Source organism: Carcharhinus amblyrhynchos, chromosome 3 (genome assembly GCF_965287045.1).
Source record: "Carcharhinus amblyrhynchos chromosome 3, sCarAmb.v2.hapA, whole genome shotgun sequence".
In the NCBI taxonomy this organism is placed as follows: Eukaryota; Metazoa; Chordata; class Chondrichthyes; order Carcharhiniformes; family Carcharhinidae; genus Carcharhinus; species Carcharhinus amblyrhynchos.
Window position 1 is genome coordinate 67,055,533 of NC_137326.1, and position 19,908 is coordinate 67,075,440.

The window sequence follows — 19,908 nt, forward strand, 5'->3', positions numbered from 1 at the left end:
ATGCCATTACATTTTTCCTTAAATAAGGGACCAAACCTGTAGACAATACTCCAGGTGCAATCTCCCCAATGCCTTGTATAGTTGCAGCAATACTTCCTTACTTTTATATACTATTCCTTTAGTATAAATGCAAAAGTTGTATTTGTTTTCTTTATTACGTGCTGTACCTGCATACAAGTTTCTGCAACTCACGCACAAGGACACTCAGATCTCTTTGTACTAAAGCACATCGAAATCTCTCTCCGTTTAAATAATAAGTTGCCTTTCCATTTTTCCGACCAAAAGGGTTAACCTCACACTTATCTAAATTAAACTCGATCTGCTGCATTTTGGTCCACTCACCTATTTGTAGATTGTAAATTTGTAAATTTCATTAAATTTCCATTTGTAAATTTCTTCCCTCATTGCAACTTACTACCTCATTTATTTTAGTGTCATCTGCAAATTTTGTATCTTTCCTGCCTGTGTCCAAGTCATTAATAGAGATTGTAAATAATTGGGGCCCGAGGACCTAAACCTGTGGCACCCCATTAGTTACATCTTGCCAATTAAAAAAAAAGTTCATTTGTCCCAACTCTGTCTTCTGTCAGTAAGCCAGTCTTTTATTCAAGCTAATAAATTATCCCTAACCTATGAGATTTAACCATGTGTACTAACCTTCTGTTTGACACCTTATCAAATGCCTTCCTGAAGTCCAGATATACAACATCCACAGGATCCCCATTATCCACTTGGTTTGTTACATCTTCGAAGAACTCTGCAAATTAGTCAAACATTATTTACCCTTAAACAACTATGCTGTCTTTGATGGATCGTGTTTCGACCTTCCAAAGGTGCACTGTTGCCTCAGAGCCAGTGACCCCAATTCAATTCTAGCCTCGAGTGACTATGTGAGGAATTTGCACATTCTCCCAATGTTATAACCAATGCATCCACTATTTCTGCTATCACTTCCTTTAGTAACGTAAGATATTGGCCATCATGCTCTGGGGACTTGTCTACCATCAATACCATCAAGTTTGTTGAATATTATTTCCATATTGATGACAAATGTTCTTAGTTTCTCCTTTTCTATTATCTCTGCATTACCTGTTACTATTGGCAAACATATTTCTATTGAAGAAAAACAGAAGGCTAGACAGTAATTACAAAGTAGGTGGCACATCTGTCATTTTCAGACAAATTCAAGATCAAAGCAGCTTCTTGAAATCCATTGATCAGTCAAAGTCAATCAGCACAAATTTGTCAAAAGCAAGTCAAGTTTGACAAATGTAAGCAGATGAAGTGTACATGATTTTTTAGAAAGCATTCAACCAGAAATCCCAACAGGCTGGTTTAAAGAAAGCCAGAACAGTATACAAAACATGACATTCAGCAAGTGAATAGTAAGGGATAATGACTGCAATTCAGGTTCTAGAAAATAAACTGAGGTGTCACATCTCAGGAATTATTGTTCAATCTGCTTCTGTTCATCATATTCATTGACGTTTTGGAGTTGGGCACAGAGAACACTATCAAAATTTGTTGGTGACACAAAAGTTGAGGGTTTGGCAAAAAGTGGGGGAACTATAAAAGATTTCCAGTGGATATACAAATTGAGAGCAAGTTCAATTTGGTGTGTACATTATTCCATGAATTCATGCATCTTCTCCACTTCCACCATCCTGGTAGACAGAGTGACTTAGGACATACTACTCACCGGGTAAATAAATTCTTCCTAGAATCTCCTCAAATCCCTTCCTTGTGCCGTCAGGTAATGAGACAGCTTGTACACTTCTCAAACTTCACCTCAATTTTATTTGCTGCACAGAGAATACCAGCTTCTCCAACCTAACCATGTAACTAAAATCTTTCCACCCCAAAACCAGTCTGGTAAACCTCCTCTACACCTTCTTAAAGGCCCTCATGTCCTTCTTACAAATGGTGAACATAACTGGACATAACGGCCCAGATCTCGAGTCAGCATTGGAGAGAATCTGATTCAACCGATGCTATGATTAAAACTGCCCACTTATCATTTTATGTTGGAGTCTACACACTTTACAATGTCAGTTCTAGCAGGGCTACAGTGATAAAGAGCCAGGTGGTCAACTGTCCAACGGAATTACAGCGCAGCTACACCCCTTTTCTCAATTTTATAAATTCTTTCATGGGTTGCGGACTTTGCTGGCAAAATCAGAATTTGCTGCTCATCCTCAATTGCAGAGGACAGTTCAGTCATCCATGTGTCATTCCTCCTATGTGGATCTGAGTCACACATAGGCCAGACCAGGTTAAGGACAGCAGATTTTCTTCCCAATAGATCATTAGTGAATCAGACAGATTTTTATGAGAATTGATGATTGTTTCATGGTCACCGTAGGCGAAAAAAACTTCATTAAACATTAATTGAATTTACGTTTCACCAGCTTCCATTGTGGGATTTGAAGTCCCCAGAGCATTAGCCTGGGCTTCTAGATTAACAAAGAACAACACAGCACGGGAAACAGGCCCTTCGGCCCAACGAGCCCGCGCCGCCGTCCCACTGTCTCACTGGTTGTGAAATTCCCACTCCATCATCTCTCCTCAAATCTTCAGTTCTCTGATTAAATTTTGAAATGGGGCTATCAATCCCAACACTGCACAATACACTCCTCACTGACAGAATTAACACCCTCACATCCAGAAGCCATGGTGCATTTTCCCTCACTGATCATAGAAAACTTGGGAGAAAATTTTTAAAATGATAAAGTTTTTTTAAAAAATCAATAGAAAAAGTTATTTCCCTCTAGTTGGGGAATCTAGCAAGCCATTTATTTATTTTTGATTTTATACTCCCCATCCCCAAAGCTACAAAGCCAATGTTCAGAGTGGACCAGGCCAGCCCAAATCCATTCCCTGCCTGCCCCAAAAACCAAACTCAAAATCCAGCTGAATCCAATTCATGGCCCCCACAAGGGATACAAAAAGATCCAAGCCATCAAGACAAGGCACTGCACCCGATCCTAGGATCAAACGATGCCTGATCGCAACCAAAAGGCCAAAAAGCATACAACAAGCTGTCAGAACATTGGATCCTTTCAAGTGATTGAGGCAAACAACTTTGCATTTTTAAGAGAAATTGAAAAACACGTAAGTGAGAAATAATTAGTAAGGAGTTAGGAAGTAAAATCAGTTTTAGATTGTTCCAACAAAAGAGCTACCAACAGCCAAATTGCTCTCCTTCTGTGGTAAAAGCTACAAAAGGAGGTTACTGATTCCAGAAAACATGATCAGATTCTTGGCTGAAAGATTTTTAGTGCAAATTATGTTGTTCATACCTTCTTTCTAATGAACATTTTTTTTAAAAATGTTTTTATTGGGAGAAATTCAGTTTATCTTTATTTCTTCATCTCAGAGACATCAGCATTTCAATTCAGATACAGACAAGAGAAAAGTTCAGATTGAATCAAATTAAACCAATTCAATTGGCAAGCATCAGCACTGAAAGAATGAGATAAACATTCTTTTCATTCTGCATGCTAAGCCACATATTCATTGATCTAACACTCCCGAGTGCTGCTAAGTGAAATAATAAGCTACTCAGGTGCAACTCACTCCTTTCTCTGCTTGCCTGCATCACTTAACTACTAAAGGTTTCTCCTTCCCTTTCACTGGTCTCAGGAATTCTTACTGAGAAATTAATTTGGATTAGGACAGTTTTCACTGACTTAACAGTTTTTCACCATCAGTACTGGATGGAATATATATTGCATGAATAAATGCATTTTAAACTACTGATCTGGAGAAGCACCTTGAAAAGTAGCGTAATACTTGAATGGCAGTTTTGAATATGACAACTTCAAACCAGGGAGGTGATGATACTAGGGAGCTAATTTGGACCAATTTTATCACCCGATGCTATCACAGACCTTAACCAGAATTAATGAAACTGCAAATTATTAATCTTCAGCGACAACTTTGCACCTTCATTGACATACATCGCCAGCAAGTAAAATCAATAGCATTTTTTTTAGTTCAAGTTTCAGAACACTGTCATCCTCCTAGCTAAAACTATAGAGACTATCTAACCAAAACTGTGCTCTCCTCTCCACTCACATTGTCTGTACCTTTAAGACTTGATCACCTGTAAAGACTCACATTCCAATCATTATTTCATAAATTAAGTTTGTGTCTTTATATACCCTGTTTGTGAATAGAACTCCCACTCACTTGACAAAGGGGTAGTGCTCCAAAAGCTAGTGGCTTTTGCTACCAAATAAACCTGTTGGACTTTAATCTGATGTTGTGAGACTTCTTACTGTGTTTACCCAGTCTAACACCAGCATCTCCATATCGCAGCAGAGAAATCATAGAATACTACAGTGCAGAAGAAGCCCTTCAGCTTATCCAGTCTGCACTGATGCACGAAAGGCCCTGATATGGTATAATAATAATTTTTTTTTTCCCTTTTCATTCACAGGTTATAAGTCGGTCCACCTCGTGTCCAACGAGGGGCATACACGCTATGGGTCGTACTGGGGCTGCTCTTGGTTGTTCGAGATTGGCCTAGTGCTTCATGTCGTTAGTGTGTGCCTAAACTGGACCAGATACTGGGCAAGACGACAGCTCAGTGACTATCGCTTATTGCTGTGCAGACACATGGATTCGGGCTGGTGTCTGTGGGAGTTTGCGCATTCTCCCCATGCTTGCGTGGGTTTTCTCCGGGTGCTCCGGTTTCCTCCCACACCCCAAAGATGTGCTGTTAGGCTGATTGGCAGGAATAAATTGTCCCTAAATCAGTTTCCCTCAATCTGGATGGCCATAAAACGTTAGACAGGGGTCGTGGGTGGAGAGGGGGACTGGTGGTGTTGAGATGGCAGCGCGGGCTCATTGGGCCGAAGGGCCTGTTTCCCGGGCTTTTTTGTTCTTTGTTCTTTGACCTGCCGTCCTCATCCCACTTGCCAGCATTTGGGAGTAGTTTAATCAGATAGATTAATTTCAATTTAACAACCAGATCTGATAACTTATCCTGGATCTCAGCACCATTTTGATAGGCACAGAAGCTAAATCACTTGCAGACACAAGTTCAACATGTTTGGCGCGTGGGCTTGCATTGGCAAGCAATTTTAACGAGTGTTGTTAGTCACATCACACATTGAGAATTCTGGTTTCTTCTAAAATTAAAACACTGCTGCACCAACACAAATGTGTTAACACCTGCAGACAGGGGCATTACATTTCAGGGAAATTTGAACGTGTGTGTATAATTATTTGATGCGCCTCATTAATTCCAGTTAGCTACTGATAAAGGGGTGAATTGATTGAGATTTATAGAACTGTGAAAAATAGAAGAAATTTAATAGAGGAAACGCCACCAGTGGGGGTGCCCATGACAAGGTAATATAATCTTAAAACCAGAGTGATGCCACGCTGGGAAAAGTTGGGAGTAGTGTTGTAGTGAGACTCACTGCTTTATTCCTTGTAACAGCAAAAGAAAATTCCCAATGTAATTGAACAAGTTGAAAGATCAATGCATTGTTCACAAAATCATTAGGTTTTATTAGTAACTAGTAAATTACCCACAGCACCGTTCTTTGCAACAGGAACCCGGCAAGCGCTGGCAGCACCAGCACAAGGATCACGTGTTGGTTGTAGAAAACACTAATCCCTGTTGCTGAACAAGAACATACATTCCATTCGCTAGAACATATATGGTGTCGCCTACTGCTGATCATTGTTGCGTGCTGTTGTCCATCTCTCTCTCATTCCCCCACCCACAACCCTTCTCCCTTTCCTGCTTCCTACCTCACTGCTGCACCCTCCCTTTGCCGCTCACTTCTGAACTAGAACCACGCTGAGTATTCGTTTCTGGTCTTAGTTTGATCTGACCTATCTTATCTTCCTGTAAGAACCTATCTTATCTTCCTGTAATCAACCTTTTCCACTATTAAACACCCTACCAACCTTGGTGTTACCTGCAAATTTAATATCATTCCCTCCACATTATCTAAATCATTTATGTATATAACAAACAATAAAGGTCTCAGCATCAGGAAATGCTGCCAGTCACATAGAAGATATTGAGGCCAATTACTAAAAACTTGGTCAAAGAATTAGGTTTAAATAGCAATTTAAAATTTGCAACTGATGGCATGGCTGCCAGTGAAGAAGTCATTGAAATTTGTGATGCTCAAGAGGTCACAACTGGAACAGGGTTGACCATCTGAGATTCTGTGATCTGAGGGTTGTGGTACTGGAAAAAAATTACAGAAAGAGGGATGAGGCACTGGATGGATTTCAATACGGGGACAAAAAATTTTAAAATCGTGACATCATGGAACCAGAAGTCATGTAGGTCAGCACAAACAACAGTGATGAATGAGTGGAAGTTGGTGAGAGTCAAGTCACTGGCAGGATATGAATGACAAGTTTGCAAGAGGTAGGATGTGGGTAGCTGGTCAGGAGTATGTTGGAATCATAAAGATTAGAGGAACAAAGGTATGGCTGTGGGGTAAAGCAGATGTGGGGTAAAGTTGGACAATATCACAAAGATGGAAATAGGCTGATTTATGATTCATTGGGGTCAGAAACTCATCTCAGTGTCAAATATGACACTAAGATCTGGTTAAGCGTCAGACAACTGGGAATAAGAGAATGGAGTCCGTGGCAATGTTTATTTGAAGCCACGCTGCCACACAACAAGATGAAAAGTCCTGAGTTGACCATGCACAAGTCGGAGATACTGTGCACTACAAAAATAACTTGAGAGGTTGCTTTGAGTAGTGATCGGGGAACAGGATTTACGATACGCTGAAGGCAAAGACTTTGATCTTCTCAACATTTTGTTGCAGAAAATTTCTGCTCATCAGTACTGGATGTCACAAAGCAATCAGACAATTTAAAGATAATGGAGGCACCAAGAGAGTTGAATTAAGGTCAGCGCAATGTGGAAACTAAGTTATGCTTCCAAATCTACTAAGGAGTAACAGATAATTGAGAAAAAGGGGGCCAAGATCCTTTGGGCTGTTAGAGTTAACAGTACTGAGCAGAAAATAAACCATTGCAATTGATTCTCCAGATATGAGTAAATGAATTAGAACAGAACCATGCAAGTGTTATCCCATCTAGTTGTATAATGGGGAGAGGCAGAAGTAACCAAGCGAGTAGTGATGGTGGAGACCACCTGGGGTTGCTTGCTACATCTGTACGCTAGCTTTCAGTGACTCAAAAAACAAGAAAACCTTTGGATATCAACACTTTCCCATTTTAAAAATATTCTATTTTGGTTTTTCCTACCAAAGTGGATAACTTCACGTTTTTCCACATTGGATTCTACTTGCCATGTTCTTCTATCAAGGGACAATGGGAAATTGTCCAACATATGCAACTACAGACAGTCCTCAATTTTATGACTTTTGAAGTACAACAAATGGCAATTACAACATTTTGAATTTGCACGCCAGATGTGACTTTACGTACACTACACCAGGACTGTGGGAAATCTCCCGCCAACGCCCACCGTCCCACTTCATGCCAACCACAGTCACCCAAACTGCCCAGCCCAATCTGCGCACAGTTCCCCCCCTCCCACCCCCCCCGCAACTGGACACCTGCCTCCTTCTCTTCCAACACCCACTTCCCTCGCCACGGCACCCACTTCCCTCGCCAGAGCCTCCGCTTCCCTCATCGCGGCTCCAACACCCCTGCCCACCTGCCCCCTTCCTATGCTACAGCCCCCCTACCTCCTATCCACGCTGCAGCGCCCCCCGCCCCCTTCCAGTCATGGCACTCCCGTCACACCACACCACCCCACCCACTCTTGACCCCTTGCCTCGCCACAGCCTCCCATACGATCCCTCCTGCTCCCCATGCCACGTACTCTTGCCATGCCACCCAATCCCACTCCACAGGCCCCCTTCGCCTCGCCACAGGCCCATTCGCCTCACCTCGCCACGCCACCCCACCCCGGGGGGTCGCCTCGCCTCGCCACACCACCCCACCCCGGGGGTCGCCACGCCACGCCACCCCACCCCGGGGGTTGCCACTCCACCCCACCCCGGGGGTTGCCACTCCACCCCACCCCGGGGGTTGCCACGCCACGCCTCGCCACCCCACCCCACCCCGGGGGTTGCCACTCCACCCCACCCCGGGGGTTGCCACGCCACGCCTCGCCACCCCACCCCACCCCGGGGGTCGCCACCCCACCCCAGGGGTCGCCACGCCACCCCAGGGGTCGCCACCCCACCCCACCCCAGGGGTCGCCACCCCACGCCACGCCACCCCACCCCAGGGGTCGCCACGCCACCCCACCCCAGGGGTCGCCACGCCATGTCACCCCACCCCAGGGGTCGCCTCGCCACGCCACGGGTCGCCACGCCACGCCATCCCAGGGGACAACAGCCCAGGGGACACCACGCCAGGGGACACCACGCCAGGGGACCCCACCCCAGGGGTCGCCTCGCCACGCCACGCCACCCCAGGGGTCGCCACGCCACACCACCCCAGGGGTCGCCACGCCACAACCACCCCTCCCCACCCTGCCTGCCCACCCACCTCCTCTCCCCATTCTCACCCCGCCTGCTTGTTCCCCTGCCTCCCCACAGGCACTCCCCTCCCATTTCCTCCCCATGTGCTCCTGGCCCTTTCCTCCTCATGGGCCCCCCTTCCACCGCACATGGTCTGACTCATCTTTCATTCCCTCACATTACAATATAAATATCTCCCACTTTCTATGCATTTTAGCTTTGACAAAGTGTTATCTGGACTCGAAACGGCTGCTCTTTTCTCTCCTTACAGATGCTACCAGACTTGCTGAGATTTCCCAGTATTTTCTCTGTCACAATGTAATGGTTCAATTATATAGGTGTGAAGTTGTACAAATGAAGTAATGGCATGATGACAAAATTGACTAACTATTTGGTACAAAGTAAGGAAAACTGACTCCACGTAACCTAAGACAAGAATAAGACTGAAGAAGGTCAAGACCTGATAAGGATGACTCCGCATAACCTGGGGCTGTATGAAAAAGACAAGATAAAGGTCAGGGATGAAGGAGTCACTGACGTTCTTCTGTTCTATCAAAGGCCAAGATAAAGGTATGACTGATGAGACAAAGAGTTCTAGGAGGTCAGCAGGTTGTACTACGATTTATGACACTGCTTATGACACTACTTCTGTTCGAATTCCTGAATAAGCTCTGGTCACGCAAACTGATAATGATTATGTATAAATACTGAACTGATTCTTTATGTAAGCGCGGACTTGGGAAGGAATTAGCAAGTCGTAACAACAGCTCTCCAAACTCAAGTTACTGCCACTACTGCATGCAGTCTTTTGTAAATAAAGACTAGTTATTATGTCGGAATTAATTTTGTTGAGTCTTTCTGTCACAGTTAACAAACAGGAAAGTTTCCACTTCAACATAGGGAGCAGAGAGGGACAGAGTGTAGAAAAGGACCCCTCAGGGAGTGTGTCCAAAAATGTTTGAAGGCAGCAGGAGTTGAGAAGTCTGTGATGTTTTTGCTGGAGTGGGGGTGAGAGAAGAGGTTAATAAAACACATAAGCATAGCTTTAAGAACACTAACACAATACTGACGAGTGAATGATCTTACATTATGAAGAAAGCTGACAAGGGCTGCTGCTATAGAAGACAGCTCTATATGACTAACAAGTATTTTCATTTAAAAACATGTATTTTTAATTTATGAAGTGAATGTAGTTTGCTTTTAGGATACATTTTGTGAAACTTCAGTCTATGACAAAATATAGCAGGACTTGATGAGATGTGATGAGATGGGGGACAGTACCTGCATTCCAGAGGACAATTCTTCCAATGAATGTAGTTATGTTGTTATCAGCAGTGATCAGGATTGCTTGATAGAGCAGACGCAGCACGGTTTTGTTAAAGGGAAGTCGTGTCTGACAAATTTACTTGAGTTCTATGAGGATGTGTCTAGGGCGGTGGATAAAGGAGAGCCAGTGGATGTGGTCTTTCTTGATTTTCAGAAGGCGTTTGACAAGGTACCTCACAAGAGGTTACTGCAGAAGGTCAGGGGACATGGAGTTGGGGGTAGGGTGTTAGCGTGGACAGAGGATTGGTTGTCAAATAGGAGGCAGAGAGTGGGGGTCAATGGGTGCTATTCGGATTGGCGGTTGGTGACTAGTGGGGTGCCCCAAGGGCCTCAGCTATTTACCATTTATATAGATGATCTGGAGGAGGGAACCGAGTGTATGGTGTCGAAATTTGCTGATGACACCAAGATTGGTGGAACGGCAAATTGTGCGGAGGGTGTGGAGAGTCTGCAGAAGGATCTAGATAGGCTGGGCGAATGGGCCAGGAACTGGCAAATGGAATTTAATGTTGGCAAGTGCGAGGTGGTCCACTTTGGTAGGAATAATGGTAGGAAGGATTATTACTTACGTGGAGAAAAACTGCAGCAGGCGACGGTGCAGAGGGACCTCGGGGTCCTTGTGCATGAGTCGCAAAAACCCAGCTTGCAGGTGCAGCAGGTGGTCAGGAAGGCGAATGGGATGCTGGCCTTCAACGCGAGGGGGATTGAATATAAAAGTAGGGAGGTCTTGCTGCGGCTGTATAGGGCATTGGTGAGGCCGCAGCTGGAGTACTGTGTGCAGTTTTGGGCGCCGTACTTACGCAAGGATATTTTGGCCTTGGAGGGAGTGCAGAGGAGGTTTACTAGGCTGATGCCGGAGTTGAGGGGGTTGAGCTATGAGGAGAGGCTGAAGAAACTAGGCTTGTACTCGTTAGAGTTTAGAAGAATGAGGGGAGATCTCATTGAGACGTATAAGATGATGAATGGGATGGATAGGATAGAGGTGGAGAGACTCTTCCCGCTCAGAAAGGACAGTAGGACTAGGGGGCACAGCCTCAAGATAAAGGGGGGGGGGCGGTTTAGAACGGAGTTGAGGAGGAACTTCTTCACTCAAAGGGTGGTGAATCTCTGGAATTCTCTGCCTGTTGAAGTGGTGGAGGCTACCTCGCTAAATATTTTTAAGACGCGGGTTGATGGGTTTTTGATAAGAGAGGGGATTAAAGGTTGTGGGGAGAGGGCGGGAATGTGGAACTGAGCCACGACAGATCAGCCATGATCTTATTGAATGGCGGGGCAGGCTTGAAGGGCTAGATGGCCTACTCCTGCTCCTATTTCTTATGTTCTTATGTAATGCCAGTTTGATGAACAGAACTGCACAGCTCCAAGCTGATAACACAGGTGCAATGCAGACATGTTGTTCCTCCATCGTCGTTGATGAGGACCTCAACACCATTAGTCATTTTGAGGCTGGATGCGGTGAGTCCGAAGATGACTGATCAGGAATTCGGGCACGGAATATCCTGGCACATATTGGACAAACATTTGTAGGCATTGTAATTGTTGCGCTGGTGGCTCTGGACTTGTGCAGCTCGTGCTTAAGTTGTGCTTCAGCAATGTACCTTGCTTCATCAGCTTGACAGCCCTTGCGATGAGGCAACGCAAGGTAGGACAGTTTTGTGCCAGCGTTTCCCAGGTGGTTGTGTCTATGTCAAGCGACTTCAGGGAGGCCGTGAGTGTGTCTTTGTAACGTTTCTTCTGCCCTCGATGCGAGCGTCTTCCAGCAGAGAGTTCCCCAAAAAATAGGAGTTGCTTGAGTATGTGCTCGTCTTGCATACAGATGACATGACCTGCCCATCGGGTCTGTGCTCTCATCAGCAGTGTGTGGACTGATGGTAGATTTGCTCTAGAGAGAACTTCAGAGTCTGGTACTTTCTCTTGCCATCTGATGCCTAATATTCTGTGAAGACAAGTCATGTGGAAATGATTGAGCTGTCTTACATGCCTGAGATATAGTCCATGTTTCACAGGCATACAGGAGGGTAGTGAGTACCACAGCGCTGTAGACCTTCAGTTTTGTTGCTGGGCTGATTCCTTGATGTTCCCATACAGTGCAGCGCAGTCTACCGAAAGCAGAACTTGCCTTTGCTATTCTGCAGTTAACATCTGTGTCAATAGTCACTGCTTGGGAAAGGGTGCTGCCAAGATAAGTGAACTGGTCCACTGCCTATAGCTTCTGCCCTTTGATTGTGATTATGGGTTCTGTGGGGCGTGTATGGGGTGTCAGGGAGGGGTAGTACCTTTGGTGGGGGAACGTGTCGCATCCTTTCAGGGTGGTTTGTCCATCTTTTGTCCCCACCTGGCACTCAGCTCTCACCTGTGGCTCCCCGTAGCTGTTTGCACGCGACAGCGGCCATATCCCGGGCAACAGCCTCAACAAGCCGGCTAAACCAGGTGAGGATAGCCGACGGGTCTCAACCCTCGGAGAGATAGGGAGTTGTCTATCCCAGCACGTGAAGACAGAGTCCGGCGGATTGAGCAGACGAGACCAATGGAAGGTCCAACGGTCAAGAAGGCGATCTCTGCAAGCGTCATGGAACACAAAGAGCAGGACAAGACACAGAAGACAGCCTGGTCATCCACTATGCATAGTCCCACCTCCAACCGTCTTGTCTCTTGTCTTGCCACTGGATCTAGATGGGAATTGGGAAGAGAGAGTGAGGCTGATGCTGCGCAACTCTCCCTCACTTTAATCCAAATCAAGCGCTAGTTTCGACACCATCATCATCAGTGTCCTGTTCAATCCTTGAAGTCCTGTGGCGATGGGTGAGCGACGAAGCAGCAGGTGTGGACACACTGGGAGTTGTAGTCATGGACCTGCACGCAGGTGGCTCAGGTCTAATGGTCATTTCTTGCTGATTGAAGCAGCAGTGGAACTCGGTGTCTACCTGGGCGACTGAGCAGACCTCTTCAGGAACACGCTGCTCACCTCCGCAGAATGAGGAAGGGGCTAGAAAAGGTGCCCTAAACATTGCCTGCTTTACTACACCCTGGCCAGTTTACCGCGGCTGGCAGGGATCCCATCTCGCGGTCGAACAAACAAAATAAAACACATGGTGACACTGCTCACCACTGGCACTTGGAACGTGCGCACGCTTTTGGACAACCCTACAGCAGACAGACCAGACAGAAGAACAGCCTTAGTTGCCAGAGAGCTTGCAAGATACAACACTGACATTGCAACCCTGAGCGAAACTCATCTTGCCAACGTAGGTCAGTTGACTGGAGGTGGATACACTTTTTTCTGGAGCGATCGTGGCAGTGATGAGCGTCGTGATGCTGGAGTTGGATCTGCCAATCAGGAATCACCTTGTTCGGAAACTTGATAGTCTACCCAAGGGTGTGAACAACTGGCTTATGACATTACAGCTTCCGCTACAGAACAAAAGTCAAGCCACCCTGATCAGTGCCCATGCCCCCACAATGAACAACCCGGATGAGATGAAGGACAAGTTCTACGAAGAACTAGGTGCCCTACTATCAGCAGTGAGCAGTAACGACAAGCTGATCTTGCTTGGCAATTTCAATGCAAGAGTAGGGTGTGACTCTGCAATCTGGCAGGGAGTCATTGGAAGGCATGGAGTGGGCAAGTGTAACAGTAATGGCCTACTCTTAATGAAGACAAATGCAGCACACCACCTCCTCATCACCAACACAACCTTCCGTCTGCCTACCCGTAACAAGATCTCCTAGGTGCACCCCTGCTCTAAGCATTCGCATCTTATTGACTATGTCATTGTCAGGAGAAAAGACAGGCAGGATGTCAGAGTAACAAAGGCCATGTGTGGTGCTGACTGCTGGCCAGATCACAGGCTCATTGTCTCCAAAATGAGGCTCCGCATCAGACCCAAGAGGTGATCACAAGGAAGCAAGGTTATGAAAAGACTCAATGCGGCCAAACTAAAGAACCCCAGCATAGCTTCAGCACTGGCTGAAGACTTAGAAATCAAGCTTGCTGACCTACACCTTGCAGGCAGCGCTGAAGATGACTGGGAACGCTTCAGGGATGCTATCCACACATTTGCGCTGAAGATGCTCAGGCCCTCTACCCGCAAGCAGCATGATTGGTTTGATGAGAATGATGAGGAGATACAGGCTATACCTGTTGAAAAGCACCGTCTTCATCGGACCTGTTTGAAGGACCCATCTTCAGCTGCCAAGAAAAATGCTTTTACTAGTGCTCACAGGACAGTCCAGAATTAACTGCGTAAAATGCAGGATGCCTGGCTGAGCGCCAAGGCAGATGAAATACAGGGATACGCTGACAGAAACAACTTGAAACAGTTCTATGAAGCCCTCAACACGCTCTATGGACCTCAATCTCTTGGGAGTTTCCCTGTCCTGAGTACAGATGGTACAGCTCTTATTACAGAGAAGGCTCAGATCCTGCAGAGATACACCGTTCTGTGTATGGTGCATGAGGAGGAGCAGGCTAACGCACGACTCCGGTCTTTTTACTGTTGATGGTGAGTCCAAAGTTGTCACAAGCATCGGAAAATTTGTCCATACTGACTTGCATCTCTGGCTCTGAGCCAGTATACAGGGCGCAGTCAAAGAGGAAGTCTCTCAGAATAGTCTCCTTCACTTTGGTAATAGCTTGAAGTCTCCTCAGGTTGAAGAGCTTCCCATTCACTCTGTACTTGAGGCTGATACCAGCAACACTGTCCTGGAAGGCATCATTCAGCACGGCAGTAAATATCATGCTGAATAGTGTGAGTGCGAGCACACAGCCCTGTTTGACGGCATTGGTGATTGGGAATGCCTCAGAGGATTTTTCATCATCCAGTACTCTGGCCATCATGAACTGGCGTACCATCTGAATGAATTTGGGGGGGCAGCTGAACTTTGACATGATCCTCCACAGGCCTTGTCGGCTGACAGTGTTGAAGGCTTCTGCAAGGTCAACAAAGGTTGTGTAGAGCTCGCAATTTTGCTCCTGACACTTCTGAAGAAGTTGGCGTGCAGCAAAAATCATGTCAATAGTCCCGCAACCTTTGCAGAAGCCACACTGTGATTCTGGAAGCAGGCACAGCTCCAGATGAGTGACCAGATGATTTTTCAGGTCTCTTGCGAGGGTTTTTCCTGTGATAGAGAGCAGTGAGATCCCTCGGTGATTGTCACATACTTGCCAATTGCCCTTCCTCTTGTAGAGGTGTGCGATGGAAGCATCTTTAAGTTCCTGAGGAATGGATCCTTGCTTCCAAAAGGACTGGAATAACTCGGTGAGCTTCTCGTTAAGTACAGGACCAGCAGCTTTGTTGATCTCTGCGGGTATGGCATTTGCCCCTGGGGCTCTGCCACTGGATCGATGGCTGACAGCTTTCATGACTCCGGCTACTACCAGTGGGTCATCCACGGCGCTGTTGATGTCGACCTGGGGAATCCTGTCTATTGCCTCATCGTTAATAGATGACAGTCGGTTGAGGACGGCTTCAAAGTGTTCAGCCCATCTCTGAAGGATCTGAGCCTCCTCTGTAATGAGAGTTGTACCATCTGTACTCAGGAGGGGGGGGAACTCCCGAGAGATTGAGGTCCGCAGAGAGTGTTGAGAGCTTTATAGAACCATTTCAAGTCATTTCTGTCAGCGTATCCCTGTATTTCATGTGCCTTGGCGCTCAGCCAGTCATCCTGTTGTAACATAAACAGGGCCTAGGTTTTATGGCTGATAAAATTGGATATCCTAAATTAAAGAATTGGGCATATTAAAAATCAAACACAGTCAAACCTCAGGCAGGCCAGTTGTACAATACACAAACCTGTCTGGGCCTGACTCATCAACCTCCTATCAAAGGTCGTTGCACCCAAGTGATACTTTGTAGGAGATCATTGCACCCCATTGAAATGCACCAGCCTATTGTTAGAAGCCTAGATCGGGCCACACTTTCTGTCACCGCAAGTTCCTGCAGTTGGCTTAATCTGATAACAGGTTACATGTAAGCAACAGCACGGAGAAGGACCCTGGTGTCCTGTCAGGCAGAGGTCAAGAAACCCACTGGATATTGGAACCCCCTCCTGGGACCTCACTGGCCGGAAGCCAGAGAAGTTTCTGGAAAGGCAAGCAGGCAGGGAATAAAGGAACACACTTGCAGATACCAGCAGTGAAGACTCGAGAAGACTTGATGAAGGAGGCCACCCTTGACCATTCGGAAGACTGACCAGAGAAGGAAGGAAGGAAGAAGCTGCCATCGAGACTCACCTTCGTGACAACTGACCAGAGAGACTCAGAGAATCGAGCCTGCAGTGTTAACCAAACCATCTTTGCGGGTAGTATATCTGATTTTGGGGTATCCTCTCATTTTATGTGAGTAATTTAAGGGTTAGTAGTGTTATTGTTAATAAACTTGTTGAACCTTTGTGTTTGTCCTTTGTCCATCTTGCAAATAAGGGCACCGGGGTACAACATTGGAATAAGTAAACTGGTCTAAAGTATGAGAGATTTTAAAATTACAACACTGCATTTCACGCAGTTTATTCTGGATTGTCCTGCGAGCACTGGTTAAAGCATTTTCTTGGCAGCTGGTAATGGGTCGTTCTGACAGGCCCAATGAAGTTGGTGCTTTTGAACAGATACAGCCTGTATCTCCTCATCATTCTCAGCAAATCAGTCATGCTGCTTGTGGGTAGAGGGCCCGAGCACCTTCAGTGCGGATGAATGGAAAGCATCCCTGAAGCGTTCCCAATCGTCCTCAGCGCTGCCTGTAGGTCAGCAAGTTTTGATTTCTAAGTCTTCAGCCAGTCTACGCTGGGGTTCTTTACCTTGGCCACATTCTTTTCAGAACCTTGCTTCCTTGTGGTTGCCTCTTGGAGACAATGAGCCTGTAATCTGTCCAGCAGTCAGCACCACACGTGGTCTTGGTCACTCTGACATCCTGCCTGTCTTTTCTCCTGACAATGGCATAGTCGATAAGATGCGAATGCTTCGAGCGGGGGTGTACCCAGGAGGTCTTGTTACAGGTAGGCAGACGGAAGGTTGTGTTGGTGATGAGGTCGTGTACTGCACAGGTCTTCATTAAGCTTTCGTTACTGTTACACTTGCCCATTCCATGCCAGATTGCAGAGTCACATCCTATTCTTGCATAGAAATCGCCAAGCAAGATTAGCTTGTCAGTACTGTTCACTGCTGATAGTAGTTCTTCACTGAACTTGTCTTTCATCTCATCCGGGTTGTTCATTGTGGGGATATAGGCACTGTTCAGAGCAGCTTGACTTCTGTTCTGTAGCAGAAGCTGTAATGTCATAAACTGGTCATTTACACCCTTGGGTAGACTAGCAAGTTTCCGAACAAGGTGACTCCTGACGGCGAATCCAACTCCAGCATCACAACGCTCATCGCTGCTGCGGCCGCTCCAGAAAAAAGTCTATCCACCTCCAGTGTCAGTCAACTGACCTACACTGGCAAGACGAGTTTCACTCAGAGAGCTGCAATGGCAACGTTGTATCTTGCAAGCCCTCTGGCAACCAAGGCTGTTCTACTCTCTGGTCTGCCTGCTGTAGGGTTGTCCAAAAGCGTGCACACGTTCCAAGTGCCAATGGTGAGCGGTGTCACTTTGTGTTTTATTTTGTTTGTTCGACCGCAAGATGGGATCCCCGCCAGCCACAGTAAACTGGCCAGGGTGTAGTAAAGCAGGCAATGTTTAGGGCACCTTTTCTAGCCCCTTCCTCATTTTACAGAGGAGAGCAGTGCAGGTGAGCAAACTGCACACGGTACAGTGATGCAGCAGGACATAGGCAAAGACAAGGGGAAAAGGAACGTAGTAGTGATTGGGGATAGTGGGGTGAAGGGTATTGACACTGTCCTTTGTCACAATGACAAAGTGCACAGAAGGGTGTGTTGTCTGCCTGGTGCTCGGGTACAGGATGTCGCAGCTGGGCTGCAGAGGAATCTGGAGTGGGAGGGTGAGAACCCGGTCGTTGTAGTACATGTGGGTGCCGGCGACGTAGGCAAAGTGCGGACTGAGGATCTGGGGAGGGAGTATGAGAAGCTGGGAATGGAATTAAAAAGTAGAACCGACAAGGTGGTCTTCTCTGGGCTACTGCCTGAACCGAGTGCAGACGTGAGTAGGGTTGACAGGATAAAGGAAGTGAATGGGTGGCTCAGAGATTGGTGTGGGAGGAATGGGATCGAATTTATGGGGCATTGGCACCAGTATTGGGGTAGGTGGGACTTGTTCGGGCGGGATGGGGTTGGTCTGAATCGTGCTGGGACCAGAGTGCTGGTGAATCGAGTAAAGAGGACTGTAGACAGGGCTTTAAACTAATTGGGGGGGGGGGAGGGTGCGAGGGTAGGTGATGTTAGGAGGTCTACAGTTAAGGATAGGGTACAGGTAAGGGAAGAGGCTGAGGATGTCCCAAGTGGTGGCGTTACGGCAAATAGGGTCCAGAAGAAGGCTGGGATGAAAGCGCTTTATCTGAACGCACAAAGCATTCGGAATAAAGTGGATGAGCTGGTGGCGCAGATCGACACAAATGGATACGATCTGGTGGCCATTACAGAGACGTGGCTGCAAGGTGACAGGGACTGGGAGATGAATGTACAGGGCTATCAAGTGTTTAGGAAGGATAGGCAGGAGGAAAGAGGGGGTGGCGTAGCTCTGCTGATTAAGGACAGCATCAAGGTGGTAGCAAGGGATGATATCGGAGCCAAAGAGCAGAAAGTGGAATCGTTGTGGGTGGAGATTAGGAACAGCAAAGGGAGGAAGACGCTGGTGGGTGTCGTCTATAGGCCCCCGAATAATGATCTGGAGGTGGGGCGGGCTGTTAACGCGCAAATAAGTGCTGCGTGCAGGAATGGGACGGCAGTAGTTATGGGGGATTTCAATCTGCATATTGATTGGTCGACCCATGTTGGACGTGGGGGGCTCGAGGAAGAGTTCTTGGAATGCTGCCGGGATAGTTTCCTGGAACAGTGTGTGTTGGAGCCGACGAGGGAGCGATCTATCTTGGATCTGGTGCTATGTAATGAGGCGGGTAGAATTAGGGACCTTGCGGTGAAGGATCCTCTTGGAGAGAGTGATCATTGTATGGTGGAGTTTCTGTTGCAGATGGAGGAGGAGAAAGTGGGTTCCCGGACACGCGTCCTTTGTTTGAATAGAGGGGAGTATGGTAGGATGAGAGAAGAATTGGCGAATGTGGACTGGGGGAGCGCGTTGGAAGGTAGGTCTGCTGAGGAGCAGTGGAGGATCTTTAAGGAGATCTTTCTTGGTGCTCAGCAGAAATTTATTCCGATGGTTAAAAAGGACAGTAGGAAGAGAGGTAATAAGCCGTGGATAACGAAGGAGGTGAAGGAAAGTGTTAAATTAAAAGCGGAGGAATTTAGAGTAGCTAAGAGCAGTGGGCGAGAAGAGGATTGGGAAAGGTTTAAATGTCAACAAAGATTGACAAAAAAGTTGATAAAGGAGGGTAGAAGAAGCTATGAAGCTGGGCTAGCGCTTAATATAAAAAAGGATAGCAAGAGTTTTTATAAATATATAAAAAGGAAGAGGCTGGCTAGGGTGAACGTTGGTCCCTTAGAGGATGAGAAAGGGGACCTAGTGGTAGGGGATGGGGATATGGCTAAGGTCTTGAATAACTTTTTTGTTTCTGTCTTCACGGAGGAGGACGTGAATAATTTGCCGGGTGTCAGCGATGGAAAGGTGGTAGGACTGGAGGGTCTTAATGACATTACTGTTACTAGAGAGGTGGTGCGCGACAGACTGGAGGGGGCTGATTGTGGACAAGTCCCCAGGACCGGATGGAATGCATCCGAGGGTTCTGAAAGAAATGGCGGAGGTTATAGTGGATGCCTTGGTGGTTATTTTCCAGACGTCGCTGGATTCCGGGAAAGTGCCGGAAGATTGGAAAACGGCTAATGTTACGCCGTTGTTTAAGAAGGGTGCCAGGCAAAAGGCGGGAAATTATAGGCCGGTTAGTTTAACGTCTGTGGTAGGTAAAATGTTAGAATCCGTCATTAAGGAGGAAATTGCGAGGCATCTTGAAGGGAATTGCTTGATAGGGCAGACGCAACACTGTTTCATTAAAGGGAAGTCGTGTCTGACAAATTTACTGGAGTTCTATGAGGATG

The 19,908-nt window shown here is 46.6% G+C and overlaps 1 protein-coding gene across 2 annotated transcripts in view; it reads right to left on the reverse strand.

The window, feature by feature from the left end:
• Window positions 1-19,908, reverse strand: part of ryk (receptor like tyrosine kinase) — a 367,912-nt gene that overhangs the window by 323,863 nt on the left and 24,141 nt on the right. The gene's annotated exons all lie outside the window — the stretch shown is intronic.